The following is an 18,359-nucleotide window of genomic DNA, read 5'->3' as shown; positions in this document are numbered from 1 at the left end:
CACACACTGGACACAGACACACACACACACACACACACTGGACACACACACACACTGGACACAGACACACACACACACACACTGGACACAGACACACACACACTGGAAATACAAACACACACACACTGGACACACACACACACACTGGACACACACACACACACTGGACACACACACACACACTGGACACACACACACACACTGGACACACGCACACACACACACACTGGACACACGCACACACACACACACACACACACACTGGACACACGCACACACACACACACTGGACACACGCACACACACTGGACACACGCACACACACACACTGGACACACACAAACACACACACTGAACACACACACACACTGAACACACACACACTGAACACACACACACACACACACAAACTGGACACACACACACACACACACACACACTGAACACACACACACACACTGAACACACACACACACTGAACACACACACACACACACACACACACACACTGAACACACACACACACACACACACACACACTGAACACACACACACACACACAAACTGGACACACACACACACACACACACACACACAAACTGGACACACGCACACACTGGACACAGACACACACACACACTGGACACACACACACACACCAACACACTGGACACACACGCACACACTGGACACACACACACACTGGACACACACATAAACACACACTGAACACACACACACTCAACACACACACACACTGGACACACACACACACACACTGGATATACACACACTCAACACACACACACACACACACACTGGAAACAAATTGGACACACACACTGGACACACTCAACAAACACACACTCAACACACACACTGAACACACACACACTGAACACACACACACTGAACACACACACACTGGACACACACACTGAACACACACACACTGGACACACACACTGGACACACACACACACACACACACACTGGACAAACACACACACACACACTGGACAAACACACACACACACACTGAAACGCACACACACACTCACTGGACACGCACACACACACTCACTGGACACACACACACACACACACTGGACAAACACACACACTGGACAAACACACACACTGGACACACACACACACACACACTGGACACACACTGGACACACACACGCACACACTGGACACACACACACACACTGGACACAAACTGGACACACACACACACACTGGACACACACACACACACACACTGGACACACACACACACACCAACACACTGGACACACACACACACACACACACTGGAAACAAATTGGACACACACACACACACACACACACACACTGGACACAAACTGGACACACACATAAACACACACTCAACACACACACACTGAACACACACACACACTGAACACACACACACACTGGGCACAGACACTGGACACACACACACACAATGGACACACACACACTGGACACACACACACACACACACTGAACACACACACTCACTGGACACACACACACACACTTGACACAGACACTGGACACACACACACACACACTGGACACACACACACACACACTGAAACGCACACACACACTCACTGGACACACACACACACACACACACACACACAAACTGGACACACACACACACTGGACACAAACTGGACACACACACACACACACTGGACACACACACACACACACCAACACACTGGACACACACACACACGCACACACTGGACACACACACACACACACACTGGACATACACACACTGAACACACACACACACACACACACTGGACACACACACACACACTGGATATACACACACTCAACACACACTGGACACACACACACACTCACTGGACACAAAATGGACACACACACACACACATTTGGACACACACACTCACACACACACACACACACACACACACACACACTGGACACAAACTGGACACACACATAAACACACACTCAACACACACACACTGAACACACACACACACTGAACACACACACACACACTGAACACACACACACACTGGGCACATACTCACACACACACACACACACTCTGGACATATACACACACACACTTGACACAGACACTGGACACACACACACACATTGGACACACACACACACTGGACACACACACACACTGGACACACACACACACACTGGGCACATACTCACACACTGAACACACACACACTGGACACACTCTGAACACACACACACACACACACACTCACTGGACACACACACACACTCACTGGACACACACACACACACACACACTGGACACACACACACACACACTGGACACACACACACTGGACACACACACACTGGACACGCTGGCCACCCACTCAAACTGGACACACACACACACACTCACTGGACAAACGCACAACGGACATGGAAACACACTGGACACACACACACACACTGACACACATAAACACTGACACACACTGAACACACACAATGGACACTCACACGTGACAGGCTTGTAATATTTTCTGATCTTTTACCACTTTACATTTTTTATGATATATTTTACTGTTTGTGTTTGTACCACTGGAGGTTGGTGGGACCTTATTTAGGGAGGACAGGCTTGTAATGGCTGGAGTGGAATAAGTGGAATGGTATCAAACACGTGGTTTCCATGTGTTCCATTTCATTCACTCTGTTCCAGACATTATTATGAGCCGTCCTCCCCTCAGCAGCCTCCTCTGGTATGTACTGTCCTGTATGTGAGAGAGATCCAACAAGGAATTACAATGTATGTATTACTTTTAATACCTGCAAATGGCAAATAAACTACTGGAACTCCTTATGAATGTCTGCAGCCGACAAGAGGTGAAAATATTACCGGAATATTCTGCAAAATGTTGATGAAGACGTCACTCAATCCACCCAAAACAACATGCAGTCTTTCCACAAGACTCCCATGAAGTTATAGTGTGACGTTATGAGTCGACGTTAAAGTAACATTCTCACAACATACTGCACTTGTTTTATCCTGTTTTAGATGTATCCTCTGTTTAAACATTTAAACTCTTACAATAACACTGTTAAAATACCAATGTGATCATTTCTTGTCTTTTATGTGGGAAAAACAAATTGTACAATTATATGTGGACATACGCTCCATAGTTGTACAAGTATACATGGTTATATTGTACTTTTCATAAAAAAACATACTTGAAACAAGAAAAAGCATGTTAATTGTGAAAACAATTTCGTTATTGATTTTTACATTGCCTCTCCCTGTCTCATGTTGATGTTTGTCATGAATCTTGACCTGGAGGTAGAACTGTGCGATTTCCTCTAGATATGTCAGCTGCAAAGTCAGAATTGGCTGTGGAAAATGTTGTTTTATGGTCTTAATTTAAGGGAAGGATTAGCAGTGTAGTTAGGGTTGAGGTTAGGATTAAAATTGGATTGTATTACTTTGTGCCTGTGCCAGCTAGTAACCACTTTGCTGAACTGCCTCCAGGGCAAGATTCATGACAATAAATGCCAACCTGCCTCCAGAACAAGATTCATGACAATAAATGCCAACCTGCCTCCCAGTCATCCCCTCCTTATCTTTACAAGGCTGCAGAACATGCAAGCTAGTGATGTGAGGGTTCTCTCATAACCCTCAGTCCCCAGGTGGGTAGATGGCAGGTTGAATAAAGAGAAGCTAGTGATGTGGGGGTTCTCTCATAACCCTCAGTCCCCAGGTGGGTAGATGGCAGGTTGAATAAAGAGAAGCTAGTTATGTGGGGGTTCTCTCATAACCCTCAGTCCCCAGGTGGGTAGATGGCAGGTTGAATAAAGAGAAGCTAGTGATGTGGGGGTTCTCTCATAACCCTCAGTCCCCAGGTGGGTAGATGGCAGGTTGAATAAATAGAAAACAATAGGCAACATAAAACAATCCATAAATGTATAATTATTATGTAATTTACACAAAACATTAAGGACACCTTTTCTTTCCATGACAAACTGACCAGGCGTAACTCAATATTAGGAAGGTATCCTTAATATTTTGTCCACTCAGTGGCTCTGACCCTTTACGTAACAGACAATCCTCTTTACCAGGAAACTTTCTTTAAATTTCCCCAAACGTTTCTTTCCACACTGATGCTCTCTCACAGCTGCTCCAAGGCCTCTTGGGTTGAGGAGTCATTCTCTTCTAACCTGATCACAGCTGCTCCAGGACCTCTTGGGTTGAGGAGTCATTCTCTTCTAACCTGACCACAGCTGCTCCAGGGCCTCTTGGGTTGAGGAGTAATTCTCTTCTAACCTGATCACAGCTGCTCCAGGGCCTCTTGGGTTGAGGAGTCATTCTCTTCTAACCTGATCACAGCTGCTCCAGGGCCTCTTGGGTTGAGGAGTCATTCTCTTCTAACCTGATCACAGCTGCTCCAGGGCCTCTTGGGTTGAGGAGTCATTCTCTTCTAACCTGATCACAGCTGCTCCAGGGCCTCTTGGGTTGAGGATTCATTCTCTTCTAACCTGATCACAAACAAAGACAAGATTCAAACAAATAAACATGGTCCAACATAATGGGGGGGGGGGGGTATAGGGAAGGTAGGGGAGAGGAGGGGGTATAGGGAAGGTAGGGGAGAGGAGGGGGGCATAGGGAAGGTAGGGAGAGGGGGGGCATAGGGAAGGTAGGGGAGAGAAGGGGGTATAGGGAAGGTAGGGGAGAGGAGGGGGTATAGGGAAGGTAGGGGAGAGGAGGGGGGTATAGGGAAGGTAGGGGAGAGGAGGGGGTATAGGGAAGGTAGGGGAGAGGAGGAAGGTATAGGGAAGGTAGGGGAGAGGAGGGGGGTATAGGGAAGGTAGAGGAGAGGAGGGGGTATAGGGAAGGTAGGGGAGAGGAGGGGGTATAGGGAAGGTAGGGGAGAGGAGGGGGGTATAGGGAAGGTAGGGGAGAGGAGGGGGGTATAGGGAAGGTGGGGTAGAGGAGGGGGTATAGGGAAGGTAGGGGAATGGAGGGGGTATAGGGAAGGTAGGGGATAGGACATGAAAAATAAAGACTTCATGTCAGGTAAGCAGCCTCCAAGTCTACCCTCACCAACTGATCATTAATTATGATCTAGGATCAGGTCCCCCCTCTCCATGTAATCTGATTCATTATGATCTAGGATCAGGTCCCCCCCTCTCCATGTAATCTGATTCATTATGATCTAGGATCAGGTCCCCCCCTCTCCATGTAATCTGATTCATTATGATATAGGATCAGGTCCCCCATCTCCATGTAATCTGATTCATTATGATATAGGATCAGGTCCCCTCTCTCCATGTAATCTGATTCATTATGATCTAGGATCAGGTCCCTCCTCTCCATGTAATCTGATTCATTCTGATCTAGGATCAGGTCCCCCCTCTCCATGTAATCTGATTCATTATGATATAGCATCTTTTTATTTTTATTATTTCACCTTTATTTAAAGATGGTCTCGTCTAACATGGGCTCCTCGTAATTGAATGAATCCTGCAACAGGCTCGGCGGTAGGTATTTGTCATCCCACTGGTCTGAACTTGGAATCGGTCCGTATCTCACCATCTGCTCCGTCATCGATTTCTCCAGAGCCCTGGAAATGAGACCTCTCGCACAAGGGACCAAACAACAACCACATAATATCAACACAGTCATACAGGTGAAAGCAGCCCACGACACAGTGATTACAACCTTTTTCCATTTTCCGAACGTACTATCAAACCATCCCGTGAGTGCCGTGTCCACCCCGGAATTTTCTGCTAACTCCTGAGCTAAATTGTTTAGACCGGCCAGGGCCTTGGTCACTGATCCATCTGGAGCTGTGTTCTCAGGGATGAAAGTACAGCATTCAGATCCGAACATCACACACACACCACCCTTTTCAGCCAGAAGCATATCCAAAGCTATTCTATTCTGCAATACCATCAAAGTGGTCACAGCTGTCTGTTCTGCTAACCCTTGAATTGCCTCTCTGGTATAGTTGATGAAACACTGTTGGTTATAATAAATGTAATTTATCCAATCCATATTTTTATTGAGAGTCGACCACCAAAAAAGACTTGATTCCAATCCAGCCCATATCTGATTCCTAGCTTTAAACTCATAAGGCACCCACCTTGGTACCCCAATGCTATCAATGTAAATTCTATCGTCAAAGGACCCTGACGGAGCACTCCTCCCCTCTCTTTCACCTGGCACTAGGTCTTTCTGTTGTATAAGGGTGAAGGGCATGCCTAACTGTACCAATGCACAAATACCAGTCCAATTTGCAGGCACGTTTGCCACAGCTTCATACCTCCACACAACCACCAGACATCCGCTCTCGGCCTTTTTATCTTACCAAAGTCCTCGGAACTCAACCACCCAGTCAGGTCCCTCATTGTCTCGTCAGTTGTAACATTCTCTGTCCTAATACATGTTCTTACTTCCCCTACGTTCCATCCGTGTGTGTTGTGTCGAGCCACACAATAATAGTCTCCTCCTGCGACTGTGAAAGGGGGAAGTCTGGATCTAATGAGCACATAGGATACAGATAATGCAGATCAGTGCAACTGTCTGGCTTCCTTGCCTTCATGAACAGCTTTACCATACAGGCCATTCCCCTTGGTAAATTAATTCCATCGAGTAGAAAGGGGATGGTTGTCAACTGAAGTTTGGCTGTTGCGCAGGCATAACCTTCTTCTTTAGCTACTGATCTAGCTGTATACTGAATCCATTCCAGCCATAGGTTGGAATCCCCAAACCAAGTCTCCACCTCAATCACTTCCTTAAGGTCTTTCGTCTGAACTATTCTCACCGGTCCTTGGCTCTGGATGACTACACGGGTAATGTCCATTTTATCAGGGGTACTACTGGTATTCTGGCTGGCGGTAGAACTATCTCCTGTCCTAACCTCTACTACTCGGAATGGTACCGCAGTGTCGACAATGGTCTGGTCAAGGCCAACATACCATACCGCTAAATCCTCTTTCTTTATGCTTTTAATGGTCATTCCTATCTTCAAGCAATACTTCCCTTGCTCTGGATTGCAGTCAAAAACCCTGGCCTTCACTATACTCCATCTGTTTCTTTATTGGGTGTGTGGATTGACATAGCCTTCTCTCTCTGTGTGAGCTATGACCCGATTCCATGAGTTACACCAGGATCTACACAGATATCTTCCCCATGAAGTCCGAGTCCTAGACTGCCAGGAGGTTAGGGACCCCATTTGGTCTGCATAGAACTCTATTGAGACATCCTTCCCTAACTCTACTCTCACTTCCTTTTTTATCCAGATCGAGTGACCTTTTGTACCTAGGCCATAAAAACTCCTCATCTTCTACACTATGGGTCAAGTTACCACTTTCTGACTTCTCGAGTGGTTCATGGTGTATTAGGAATATGGCTCCCACAATCAGACAGCTCAGACCGACCAGTACCCCTGTAAAGCCCCACCCCCTCCTGGAGAATGTATCACTGGCTAGAGGCCAACTCACACTTTCACTTCTATGAACGCACACAGTGAGGATCGGGCGGGTTAGGGAATCTTCGTTAGAGAGGTAACCCCCGAACCTTATTGGTATTCGGTTCTTCTCCTAACTCTGTGATTGTTCGACAGTGTCAGTGTGTCTTACCCTCCCGCAATGTGTGATATGAACCCAGGTAGCTCTTTCAGCTATTCTCACCGTGAAAGCTATTACCAGGAACATTTGGTATGGGCCCTCCCACCGTGGCTGCTTCCAGTTCTTTTCTCCTCAGGGACTGGATCCACACCCAGTCTCCTGGTTGGATTGAGTGAATCATCTTCTCCTGTAATTCACCTGTTGGACACAAAGTCTCGGACATACAGGTTTGGTTAACCATGTGTTCTGTTAGTATATCTTCAACTTCTATGTCTACCTGTTCTGGCCTCCCTAACTCTGGCATTCTATATGGTTTACCTGATCAGCTAAAATGTAATCCATTATTTAAAGAGATAGATCCTAGTAAACCAACTACCCTAATCGGGTCCACCCAGTAAGTTGGGACCGCTTCTTCCCATTTAATATACTTATCTATTATAAAAAATGTTTTTTTTTTTAAGTAGTTCGTTATCCAATAGGCCACAAAGTGTTTCCGAACCTGCTCTACTATCCCCCCTGTTGACACATGGCTCTGCCCATGTGTCAATCTTGCCGCATCTCTAAACAATGACTTAGGTAGTATTGGTAACTTATCATGATACCAAATACCGTCCTTATATAAATTGCTCCTAACTTCTCCCATTTCGAAATCCCTTTCACTGGTGCTCTAGATTGACAATTTTAATATAGCTTTGTCTATGTTTACTTCCTCTTTTAAGAACTGCTGTGTGGACGGCTGCGGTTTAAGACCGGCCTTTTTCGTTTCCGCATCTGCTTTTCTGTTGTTGTTACTGACACTATCTGTCCCTCTAATGTGGGCCTCACATATACAAATAGCTAACTTTTCTGGCAAAATACAGCATCTAATAGATTCAAAATCAACTGAGTGTGTGTAATAGGTTTCCCAGAAGTGGTTACCATTCCCCTGTTTCTCCATTGGGCTGCAAATATGTGTACTGTGTTAAATGCATAGGCACTGTCTTTGTAAATAGTAATACGTTTTCCTGTCCCTAACTGACACGCACGGGTAAGTGCTACTATTTCTGCCTATTGTGCTGAATAGTTTCTCGGTAACGGCTCTGCTTCCAAGACCTCTGTGTCTGTAACTATAGCATATCCTGTCACATTAGTGCCATCATGGTTCTTTCTTGATGATCCATCTACAAACATAGTCAGTTCCCCATCAGGTAAAGCTAGATAAGTCAAATCGGGTCTTGGTAGGACAACTTTCTCAGTGTCTGTTACACAATCATGTGGGCTGCCACCTGTTTTAATAGGAACTAATGTTGAGGGGTTCAGAGTAGTACAACATCCTATTGTCAAATTAGGCATGTTCAAAAGAATTATCATATGAGACAAATGTCTAGCTGGTGACATGTAAGCCATCTTATGTTCTAACAACAGTATGGATACGGCATGAGGAACTTTTAAAGTCAAATCATGATAGAGCACAACAGATGCCGAGTCCTCAACGGCCTGAGCTGCTGCCACCACAGACTGCAAACATAGTGGCGTGGCTTGGGCTACTTCATCTAATCTGGAGGAATAGTAAGCAATAGGCCTATTTTTTTCCCCCGTGTCTCTGGGTCAGTACTGATGTCATGAACCCCTCCCTACAGTCTACTGTCTGGGTAAAGGGGTGATCATATCTGGGAAACGCCAGTACTGAGCTAGATGTTAACCTCTTGGGGCTAGGTGGGACGCTAGCGTGCCACCCGTGGTGCACTCCATCAACAGCAGGTGCATTTCAAGAGCGGCAAATTTGAATCCAAATAAATGTCAAAATTCAAATTTTTCAAAAATACAACTATGTTACACCATTTGAAAGATAAACATCTCCTTAATCTAACCACGTTTTACGATTTCAAAAAGGTTTTATGGCGAAAGCATAAATTTAGAGTATGTTAGGACAGTACATTTACAAGAGTTGTGTGTAATGTTTTGTCAAGTCAAAGACAGGGTCACCAAAACCATAAAACCAGCTAAAATGATGCACTAACCTTTTACAATCTCCATCAGATGACACTCCTAGGACATTATGTTAGACAATGCATGCATTTTTAGTTCTATCAAGTTCATATTTATATACAAAAACAGCGTTTTACTATGGCATTGATGTTGAGGAAATCGTTTCCCTCCAATAACCGGCAGTCAAGTCAGCGTCAGAAATTAAATAATTAAAATTAGAAAACATTGGTAAAATATTATATTGTCATTTAAAGAATTATAGATTTACATCTCTTGAACGCAATCAACTTGCCAGATTTAAAAATAACCTTACTGGGAAATCACACTTTGCAATAATCTGAGCACTGCGGCCAGAAAAATACGCGTTGCGATACAGACTAGACGTCATGTTGGGGAGATCTAAAATCGAAAATACTATGTAAATAATCCATTACCTTTGATTCTCTTCATCAGATGTCACTTCCAGGTATCACAGGTCCATAACGAATGTAGTTTTGTTCAAAAAAGCTCATCATTTATGTCCAAAAATCTCCGTCTCGTTAGCACATGATGTAAGCCAGCCGGACTTCTCGTCATGAACGAGGGGAAAAAATATATTTCCGTTCGTTCAAACATGTCAAACGTTGTATAGCATAAATCATTAGGGCCTTTTTTAACCAGAACATGAATAATATTCAAGGTGGACGAATGCATACTTTTTTATAACGTATTGGAACGAGGGTACCCAACATGAACTAGCGCGCCAGGTGTCTAATGGGACATCACCGTTCCATGGCTCTTGTTCGGTCAGATCTCCCTCCAGAAGACTCAAAACACTTTGTAAAGGCTGGTGACATCTAGTGGAAGCAATAGGAAGTTCCAAAATATTCCTAAACCCCTGTGTTTTTCAATGGGATAGGTTTAAAGTCAATACAACACATCAGGTATCCACTTCCTGTCAGAAAATGTCTCAGGGTTTTGCCTGCCAAATGAGTTCTGTTATACTCACAGACACCATTCAAACAGTTTTGGAAACTTTAGAGTGTTTTCTATCCATATATAATAAGTATATGCATATTCTAGTTACTGGGTAGGATTAGTAACCAGATTAAATCGGGTACATTTTTTTTATCCAGACGTGCAAATGCTGCCCCCTAGACCCAACAGGTTAATAACTTTTTAATGTTTACAAACTGATTTTCAGCCTCATCTGTCCACTTGATCTTATCTTTTGCTGCCATAGCTTTACCATATATCAACTCACTAAGCTTCCATGTATGTAATGCAAAATGGGGTATCCACGCACGGCAATAGTTAATCATTCCACGAAAACTCATCATTTGTTTCTTATTGAGTGGTTTAGGTGCTTCTAGGATGGCTGTCTTTCTGGTAGAATTAACTTCTCTAGGGCCAGTGGGACGATTTCGTCCCACCTACGTAACAGCCAGTGGAATCCCGTGGCGCGTTATTCAAATACCTTAGAAATGCTATTACTTCAATTTCTCAAACATATGACTATTTTACACCATTTTAAAGACAAGACTCTCGTTAATCTAACCACACTGTCCGATTTCAAAAAGGCTTTACAACGAAAGCAAAACATTAGATTATGTCAGCAGAGTACCAAGCCAGAAATAATCAGACACCCATTTTTCAAGCTAGCATATAATGTCACAAAAACCCAGAAGACAGCTAAATGCAACACTAACCATTGATGATCTTCATCAGATGACAACCCTAGGACATTATGTTATACAATACATGCATGTTTTGTTCAATCAAGTTCATATTTATATCAAAAACCAGCTTTTTACATTAGCATGTGACGTTCAGAACTAGCATACCCCCCGCAAACTTCCGGGGAATTCGCTAACATTTTACTAAATTACTCACGATAAACGTTCACAAAAAGCATAACAATTATTTTAAGAATTATAGATACAGACCTCCTCTATGCACTCGATATGTCCGATTTTAAAATAGCTTTTTGGTGAAAGCACATTTTGCAATATTCTAAGTACATAGCCCAGGCATCACGGGCTAGCTATTTAGACACCCGGCAAGTTTAGCACTCACCATAATCACATTTACTATTATAAAAGTTTGATTACCTTTTGTTGTCTTCGTCAGAATGCACTCCCAGGACTGCTACTTCAATAACAAATGTTGGTTTGGTCCAAAATAATCCATCGTTATATCCGAATAGCGGCGTTTTGTTCGTGCGTTCCAGACACTATCTGAATTGGTAAAGAAGGGTCGCACGCATGGTGCAATTCGTGACAAAAGAATTCTAAATATTCCATACCGTACCTCGAAGCATGTCAACCGCTGTTTAAAATCAATTTTTATGCCATTTTTCTCGTAGAAAAGCGATAATATTCCGACCGGGAATCTCCTTTTCGGCAAACAGAGGAAAAAATCACAAAGACGGGGGCGGTCAGGTCACGCGCCTAAGCCCAGAGTCCCTTGATTGGCCACTTGAGAAAGGCGATAATGTGTTTCAGCCTGGGGCTGGGATGACGACATTCAGGTTTTTCCCGGGCTCTGAGCGCCTATGGACGACGTAGGAAGTGTCACGTTAGAGCAGAGATCCTTAGTAAAAGATAGAGATGGCAAAGAAGTTCCAGAAATGGTCAGACAGGCCACTTCCTGTAAAGGAATCTCTCAGGTTTTGACCTGCCATTTGAGTTCTGTTATACTCACAGACACCATTCAAACAGTTTTAGAAACTTTAGGGTGTTTTCTATCCATATGTAATAGGTATATGCATATTCTAGTTACTGGGTAGGAGTGGTAACCAGATTAAATTGGGTACGTTTTTTATCCAGCCGTGTCAATACTGCCCCCTAGCCCTAACAGGTTAACCTGTTAGGGCTAGGGGGCAGCATTTGCACGTCTGGATAAAAAAAATGTACCCGATTTAATCTGGTTACTAATCCTACCCAGTAACTAGAATATGCATATACTTATTATATATGGATAGAAAACACTCTAAAGTTTCTAAAACTGTTTGAATGGTGTCTGTGAGTATAACAGAACTCATTTGGCAGGCAAAACCCTGAGACATTTTCTGACAGGAAGTGGATACCTGATGTGTTGTATTGACTTTAAACCTATCCCATTGAAAAACACAGGGGTTTAGGAATATTTTGGCACTTCCTATTGCTTCCACTAGATGTCACCAGCCTTTACAAAGTGTTTTGAGTCTTCTGGAGGGAGATCTGACCGAACAAGAGCCATGGAACGATGATGTCCCATTAGACACCTGGCGCGCGAGTTCATGTTGGGTACCCTCGTTCCAATACGTTATAAAAGAGTATGCATTCGTCCACCTTGAATATTATTCATGTTCTGGTTAAAAAAGGCCCTAATGATTTATGCTATATAACGTTTGACATGTTTGAACGAACGGAAATATATTTTTTCCCCTCGTTCATGACGAGAAGTCCGGCTGGCTTAGATCATGTGCGAACAAGACGGAGATTTTTGGACATAAATGATGAGCTTTTTTGAACAAAACTACATTCGTTATGGACCTGTGATACCTGGAAGTGACATCTGATGAAGAGAATCAAAGGTAATGGATTATTTACATAGTATTTTCGATTTTAGATCTCCCCAACATGACGTCTAGTCTGTATCGCAACGCGTATTTTTCTGGGCGCAGTGCTCAGATTATTGCAAAGTGTGATTTCCCAGTAAGGTTATTTTTAAATCTGGCAAGTTGATTGCGTTCAAGAGATGTAAATCTATAATTCTTTAAATGACAATATAATATTTTACCAATGTTTTCTAATTTTAATTATTTAATTTGTGACGCTGACTTGACTGCCGGTTATTGGAGGGAAACGATTTCCTCAACATCAATGCCATAGTAAAACGCTGTTTTTGGATATAAATATGAACTTGATAGAACAAAAATGCATGCATTGTCTAACATAATGTCCTAGGAGTGTCATCTGATGGAGATTGTAAAAGGTTAGTGCATCATTTTAGCTGGTTTTATGGTTTTGGTGACCCTGTCTTTGACTTGACAAAACATTACACACAACTCTTGTAAATGTACTGTCCTAACATACTCTAAATTTATGCTTTCGCCGTAAAACCTTTTTGAAATCGTAAAACGTGGTTAGATTAAGGAGATGTTTATCTTTCAAATGGTGTAAAATAGTTGTATTTTTGAAAAATTTGAATTTTGACATTTATTTGGATTCAAATTTGCCGCTCTTGAAATGCACCTGCTGTTGATGGAGTGCACCACGGGTGGCACGCTAGCGTCCCACCTAGCCCATAGAGGTTAACAACACTATCAACAAGGCAGGTCCTACAGGCCCTAGTTTCTACCTTCTGTCATGGGAATTCTGTTCCCAATGTTCATAAACCGAACTTCAATTAAACTACTCAGTCTGCCCCCCAGAGGGTGTAAGATTCTGGTTGAATGAAGCAGACGGAGAGCCAGCCTACAATTGGTCAGAATGTTTATTTACGAGAGCTCTGAATATCATACAATGTACACAGCCTTTTATACCTGACATTTGGTCATACCATATGTCATACCCCTTACAAATGCCCCTCCTCTTCTTTAACACTGTCAATGCTTATTTACAAGTCTTCTCCATCTCATACATTGCTTATCATATCCTGCCCCATGTTACATAATCTACTGCAAGCCAAAAGGTTTCTCCCCTCCCTGGGTGGGGAGACCTTCCTGTTATCAGTTTCACAGTGGTCACAAGTTGTCTGCTGTCTGGTTGCTTACATTGCTAAATCATTAAGCTTCAACTTTTCCGACACACACACATTAGTACATTCATCTTATAATCACTCGGTTATACCTTTTCAGGTTGAAATCATTTAGTCAAACATTTAATCATATTATTTCCATTACAATCCACCCTATTGGCTAAATATTTCACATACACTATAACACATCTATTTTTATTGGATTCAGAAATGTCACACAAAATCAAACTAGATCAAAGAAAACGAATACATGTATTTTCATTACATACCTATCAATGACTGTTCTAAGCCTATGTCCAGTCAGGATTAGGATTTTTGCTATGACCTTCATTTAGAGAAACAGTCTTCCTAAACATGGGCTCCTCGTGATTGAATGAATCCTCCACCAGGCTCGGCGGTAGGTATTTGTCATCCCACTGGTCTGAACTTGGAATCGGTCCGTATCTCACCATCTGCTCTGTCATCGATCTCTCCAGAGCCCTGGAAATGAGACCTCTCGTACAAGGGACCAAACAACAACCACATAATATCAACACAGTCATACAGGTGAAAGCAGCCCACAACACAGTGATTACAACCTTTTTCCATTTTCCGAACGTACTATCAAACCATCCCGTGAGTGCCGTGTCCACCCCGGAATTTTCTGCTAACTCCTGAGCTAAATTGTTTAGACCGGCCAGGGCCTTGGTCACTGATCCATCTGGAGCTGTGTTCTCAGGAATGAAAGTACAGCATTCAGATCCGAACATCACACACACACCACCCTTTTCAGCCAGAAGCATATCCAAAGCTATTCTATTCTGCAATACCATCAAAGTGGTCGCAGCTGTCTGTTCTGCTAACCCTTTAATTGCCTCTCTGGTATAGTTGATGAAACGCTGTTGGTTATAATAAATGTAATTTATCCAATCCACATTTTTATTGAGAGTCGACCACCAATTCCAATCCAGCCCATATCTGATTCCTAGCTTTAAACTCATCAGGCACCCCCCTTGGAACCCCAATCCTATCAATGTAAATTATATCGTCAAAGGACCCTGACGGAGCACTCCTCCCCTCTCTTTCACCTGGCACTAGGTCTTTGTGTTGTATAAGGGTGAAGGGCATGCCTAACTGTACCAATGCACAAATACCAGTCCAATTTGCAGGCAGGTTTGGCCACAGCTTCATACCTCCACACAACCACCAGACATTCGCTCTCTGCCTTTTTATCTTACTAAAGTCCTCGGAACTCAACCACCCAGTCAGGTCCCTCATTGTCTCGTCAGTTGTAACATTCTCTGTCCTATTGCATGTTCTTACTTCCCCTACGTTCCATCCGTGTGTGTTGTGTCGAGCCACACAATAATAGTCTCCTCCTGCGACTGTGAAAGGGGGAAGTCTGGATCTAATGGGCACATAGGATACAGATAATGCAGATCAGTGCAACTGTCTGGCTTCCTTGCCTTCATGAACAGCTTTACCATTCAGGCCATTCCCCTTGGTAAATTAATTCCATCGAGTAGAAAGGGGATGGTTGTCAACTGAAGTTTGGCTGTTGCGCAGGCATAACCTTCTTCTTTAGCTACTGATCTAGCTGTATACTGAATCCATTCCAGCCATAGGTTGGAATCCCCAAACCAAGTCTCCACCTCAATCACTTCCTTAAGATCTTTTGTCTGAACTATCCTCACCGGTCCTTGGCTCTGGATGACTACACGGGTAATGTCCGTTTTATCAGGGGTACTACTGGTATTCTGGCTGGCGGTAGAACTATCTCCTGTCCTAACCTCTACTTCTCGGAATGGTACTGCAGTGTCGACTATGATCTGGTCAAGGCCAACATACCATAACCCTAAATCCTCTTTCTTTATGCTTTTAATGGTCATTCCTATCTTCAAGCAATACTTCCCTTGCTCTGGATTGCAGTCAAAAACCCTGGCCTTCATTATACTCCATCTGTTTCTATATATATATCTATATCCCAACTACCCTAATCGTGTCCACCCAGTAAGTTGGGACCGCTTCTTCCCATTTAATATACTTATCTATTATAAAAAAATGTTTTTTTTAAGTAGTTTGTTATCCAATAGGCTACAAAGTTTTTCCGAACCTGCTATACTATCCCCCCTGTTGACACATGGCTCTGCCTATGTGTCAATCTTGCCGCATCTCTAAACAATGACTTAGGTAGTATTGGTAACTTACCATGATACCAAATACCGTCCTTATATAAATTGCTCCTAACTTCTCCCATTTCGAAATCCCTTTCACTGGTGCTCTAGACTGACAATTTTAATATAGCTTTGTCTCTGTTTACTTCCTCTTTTAAGAACTGCTGTGTCGACGGCTGCGATTTAAGACCTGCCTTTTTCGTTTCCGCATCTGCTTTTCTGTTGTTGTTACTGACACTATCTGTCCCTCTAATGTGGGCCTCACATTTACAAATAGCTAACTTTTCTGGCAAAAGTACAGCATCTAATAGATTCAAAATCAACTGAGCGTGTGTAATAGGTTTCCCAGAAGTGGTTACCATTCCCCTGTTTCTCCATTGGGCTGCAAATATGTGTACTGTGTTAACCTGTTTTTTATCCGGCCGTGTCAATACTGCCCCCTAGCCCTAACAGGTTAACCTCTCTAGGCTAGGCGGGACGAATTCATCCCACCTACGTAACAGCCACTTGAAGCCTGTGGCGCGATTTTCAAAACCTTAAAAATCCTATTACTTCAATTTCTCAAACATATGACTATTTTACAGCTATTTAAAGACAAGACTCTCGTTAATCTAACCACACTGTCCGATTTCAAAAAGGCTTTATAATGAAAGCAAAACATTAGATTATGTCAGCAGAGTACCAAGCCAGAAATAATCAGACACCCATTTTTCAAGCTAGCATATAATGTCACAAAAACCCAGAAGACAGCTAAATGCAGCACTCACCTTTGATGATCTTCATCAGATGACAACCCTAGGACATTATGTTATACAATACATGCATGTTTTGTTCAATCAAGTTCATATTTATATCAAAAACCAGCCTTTTACATTAGCATGTGACGTTCAGAACTAGCATACCCCCCGCAAACTTCCGGGGAATTCGCTAACATTTTACTAAATTACTCACGATAAACGTTCACAAAAAGCATAACAATTATTTTAAGAATTATAGATACAGAACTCCTCTATGCACTCGATATGTCCGATTTTAAAATAGCTTTTCGGTGAAAGCACATTTTGCAATATTCTCAGTAGATAGCCCGGCATCACAGGGCTAGCTATTTAGACACCCAGCAGGTTTAGCACTCATCAAAGTCAGATTTACTATAAGAAAAATGTTATTACCTTTGTTGTCTTCGTCAGAATGCACTCCCAGGACTTCTACTTCAATAACAAATGTTGGTTTGGTCCAAAATAATCCATCGTTATATCCAAACAGCGGCGTTTTGTTCGTGCGTTCTAGACACTATCCTAAAGGCTAAATAAGGGTGACGAGCATGGCGCAATTCGTGACAAAAGAATTCTAAATATTCCATTACCGTACTTCGAAGCATGTCAACAGCTGTTTAAAATCAATTTTTATGCCATTTTTCTCATAAAAATGCGATAATATTCCAACCGGGAATCTGCGTTTAGATAAACAGACAAAGGAAAATAAAGCATTCGGTCGAAGCGGGCACGCGCCTAAGCCCATAGTACTCTGAGTGGCCACTTGCCATAAGCGATAAAGTGTTTCAGTCAGAGCCTGCCTCGATATCGTTCAACTTTTTCCTGGGCTCTGAGACCCTATGGAAGATGTAGGAAGTGTCACGTTATTGCACAGATCCTGAGTCTTCAATAAAAAGAGCCAAGATGAAACACTACTTCTCAGACAGGCCACTTCCTGCTTGAAATCTTCTCAGGTTTTGGCCTGCCATAGGAGTTCTGTTATACTCACAGACACCATTCAAACAGTTTTAGAAACTTTAGGGTGTTTTCTATCCAAAGCCAATAATTATATGCATATTCTAGTTACTGGGCAGGAGTAGTAACCAGATTAAATCGGGTACGTTTTT

At 43.0% G+C, this 18,359-nt stretch overlaps 1 long non-coding RNA gene across 1 annotated transcript in view; it reads left to right on the top strand.

Moving 5' to 3' along the window:
- LOC145876290 (uncharacterized) overlaps positions 1-18,359 on the top strand; it is a 178,768-nt gene that overhangs the window by 9,862 nt on the left and 150,547 nt on the right. The window lies entirely within an intron of this gene.

The sequence above is a fragment of the Salmo salar genome, unplaced genomic scaffold, assembly GCF_965601325.2.
Source record: "Salmo salar unplaced genomic scaffold, fSalSal1 ptg000566l, whole genome shotgun sequence".
Taxonomy (NCBI): Eukaryota; Metazoa; Chordata; class Actinopteri; order Salmoniformes; family Salmonidae; genus Salmo; species Salmo salar.
The sequence above is the reverse complement of the archived record's forward strand: the minus strand, read 5'-3'. Positions and strand labels throughout refer to the sequence as shown.